Source organism: Poecilia latipinna, unplaced genomic scaffold (genome assembly GCF_001443285.1).
Source record: "Poecilia latipinna isolate Pla-1442-1.1 unplaced genomic scaffold, P_latipinna-1.0 Scaffold2734, whole genome shotgun sequence".
Classification (NCBI taxonomy): Eukaryota; Metazoa; Chordata; class Actinopteri; order Cyprinodontiformes; family Poeciliidae; genus Poecilia; species Poecilia latipinna.
The window spans coordinates 15,111-18,625 of NW_015115350.1; the positions used below are offsets into that span (position 1 = coordinate 15,111).

General features: G+C 40.1%; 1 protein-coding gene across 1 annotated transcript in view; it reads left to right on the forward strand.

The window, feature by feature from the left end:
• The first annotated feature begins 1,813 nt into the window (after positions 1-1,813).
• The window catches only part of LOC106938939 (voltage-dependent T-type calcium channel subunit alpha-1G-like), a 93,062-nt gene continuing 91,360 nt past the window's right edge, over positions 1,814-3,515 (forward strand). Inside the window, exon 1 of the mRNA XM_015021152.1 lies at positions 1,814-2,134. The gene's annotated coding sequence lies outside the window, so the exon portion shown is untranslated. The remainder of the gene's footprint in view (positions 2,135-3,515) is intronic.

Sequence of the window (3,515 nt, forward strand, 5' to 3'; positions counted from 1 at the left end):
AGACCACACAGTCGCCCGAGACTGCAAAACCCAACACACCAACCTGTGCACCGCTTGGATTGATTACAAGAAAGGTGAAGACCACAGTGGTGCCTGTGGTCATCGGGGCCCTCGGGGCAGTCACCCCCCAACTGGAGCAGTGGCTCAAACAGATCCCAGGAACAACATCAGACATCTCAGTCCAGAAATGTGCAGTTCTAGGCACAGCCAAGATACTGGAGGAGAACCCTCAAGCTCCCAGGCCTCTGGTAGAGGACCCGAGCTCAGAGGATGAAAGAGACCACCCACAGAGGGTGAGAGGGGAATTTTTATATATATATATATATATATATATATATATATATATATATATACACACACACACATATATATATGAGGTGAAACATCTGGTGGTCTGGTGTGATGCAAACCATCTAATCCTGAATGTCAACAAAACAAAATAAATTGTTGTTGATTTCAGGAAAAATCAGCCAAGTCACACACCCCTCCTCATCAGTGATGCTGCAGTGGAACAGGTCAGGAACATTAAATTCCTGGGGATACAGATTACTGACACTTTGACCTGGTCCCTCCAAATCTCTAATCTGGTGAAGAAAGCTCAGGAACGTCTGCACTTTTTACATCAGATTAGAAGACCAAACCTCCCACCTCCCATCCTCACCATTTTCTACAGAGGGACAATAGAGAGCATACTGACAAACAGTGTCTCTGTCTGGTTTGGATCATGCAACATTGGCAATGTGTGGAGAGAGTGGTGAGGACAGCTGAGAAAATCACTGGGACTGAGCTTCCTTCTATCTGTGACTCTGCTGGCAGTCGCTGCCCATCCAGGGCTCAGGCAATAATAAAAAACCTCTTCCACCCTCAGCATAGTTTGTTCTCCCTGTTGCCCTCTAGGAAAAGGTTCAGCAGCTTCAAATGCAGAACAACCAGATTCCACAACAGTTTCATCCCTCATGTCATAAAGACACTAAGCTGCCATTTGTTTAATCTTTCATTGCATATATTTATATCAATACTTTTATTACTACTTATTTATTTATTATATTGGAGCCTTGCAACGAAATTTCTTTCAATATTAAATGACAATAAAATCTGTCTATTTCTATTTACTTGGTTTAAATTGCAGCACTAAGTTAAAACTCACAAGTAAAGATTAATTAACTGTCACAACTTATAAAACTATTTTTAGATAACTTGTATCTTGTTATATCAACTTCATAAACTTTAATTTTCAAGGCAGACTTTCATTTTCAAGTTAAACTACTTTCGAATGTTTTACAGTGTAGTGACCAAAGCTGACCTACATCAGACTTGATCTCCCCCATGGGAGCTCATTTTAAGCCTATTTCAAACATTTATGGGTCTCATATGAAAATACACTCTGGGCAATAAAAATTAAAAGTTAGAAAAAAAAATGATTTGATAAAATCAATACGAAGATGTGAGAAACTGGCCCAGAAAGCATAATTTAAACAATTTATTAGTTTTCAAAGGTTTTCCTTTTCTTTTCTTTTCTTTTTTTAATAAAAGTGCCAATTCTTCCGTCTGCTAATCACCATGATTAATCTAGGGAGACGAGTCCACTTAAAAATTAGTTTTATTTATCAGTAAAAGACATTGTATGATTAGCTGGATGACCCAGCTGATGATTATTAGCAGCTACGCAGGTTTATATTTATCACATGAAGCAGCTCCGAAAACAATCATTTGCACCATTAAGCCTTCTGTTTTAAATATTAGATTTTGAAACGCAACATCCTGGAGCAAACTGTTTTATTTTGAAAGTAAGCCCCCTCTGCCTGTGTCTGCCTGGCTTGACGCAGCTCTCCTAAACTCCAGCACCTGAACGCCGCGCTGCGCGGACCCGGACGCATGGGGAGGAACACGCTCGCTTCTAACTACACTTTACCTTTTAATTAAAACTTGTGCTTATCATACACCTGCTTCCTTTTTTCGTGTTCTGGTTCATATTTGTCATCCTGCTGACGGACTGAGTTTGGATACTGGCAGAGGGGCGGGAGGAGGAGGCAGAGGAGCGCTGACGGCTCTCAGATGGAACACCGGACTCCTGGATCTCAGGGCGCACGGCAAACCCGGAGTGAGTGAAGCTGGTGTGTGGACGCTGCTCCCGGTAAGAAGCGCTGGCAAAGTTTTCATCATTTTTGCTGCTTTTATTTGCACTTTTCTTGCTGCGCTGCCCCGTGTTCAGCACTGAATGGGTTGCACAACAGAACATTTCTGGATGTGATGTCGCTCTTTGTCATTTACGCTCTCTACAGAACGGATTTTTAGAAATTACAAGTCTATGCAATAAAATTAGCCTTTGATCTTGTTACGAAGAGGGTGCTTGGACGTATTGACTGCCTGAATCATGGAAGTATTTAAAGATTCAGTTTTTAAATATTTGGTTTTAATTAGAACCAGAATCATTTCATTCCGTTTGTCTGGCAGAGTTACATCACAAATGTCAGGCTTTCTGAAATATATGGATCCTTTTTTGGATAAACTGTTGTTTTTGCAGATGTGGAGATAATTTTAATTTTATTCAGCATTAGACACTTTTAAGCTCCTGCTTTAAAATTTAATTACGATAAATGATTGAAAATGATTCTACATTCCTAAAATAAAACCACCTCCAGGGCGAGGTCTTGTTGATGGATAAATATACAGTATTGTGTTTTGGAGAGTTATATCAAGAGATAATTTAATTCCATCATGGCCAGACTGTCAGCAAGGGAGGCTTGTAATGCATTTCAAAAATAATTTTCAAGGTACATCAGCCCATTTTCAGGTAGAAGAAATTACTTCCTTTTTTAATTTTCTGTTTAATTGATATCTACCCAACAGTCACTGTTGAATAACAAAAAAGCTCTCAAATGTGCAGCCCTGGACTCCTTTCATTGTAAAAGCTGAGTTTCCATAGGAAACTGAGTGAAAAAGGAGGGATAGTGGTGAATACAGTCTCATTATTTTCATCAAAGATGCACACACAGAAGGACTCCTCTTTAAAGTGAGAGCTGGCTTGCCAGCTCTCCTGTTGGACCTTTTACCCAGATGCCAGAGAATGCTGCCCTGTGCTGTTTTGTCCAAAATAGTTCAGATTTTTGTTCTAACTTCTTAAAGACGTTGTATCTTTTGGAATGATTTCCCCCCCAGGATCTCAGGGGATCCATAAATGATGGAAAGAGCATTTGGCGGATCAAACATGGGCAGCATTTGGTATGTGTGTAACCATGGCAATGTGGGTGTGTTGTAGAATCTTCCACCTTGTATCTTCTCTTGCCTGATAAACATTTGAAGGGATATTAACCCTTTCATGCATAGTGGTCACTACAGTGGACAGCTATCTAAAAGCCATTTTCTTGTGCTTCTTGTGGATTTTTGTGTTATAAATGCACACAGACCACTGAAGTGGACACTAATGCATCACTATCAAATACTGGCCATAAGCTGCAAATGCAAGAAATGATTTTTGTTAAATCCAATATGGCCGACAGACAAAAAAGCATGCC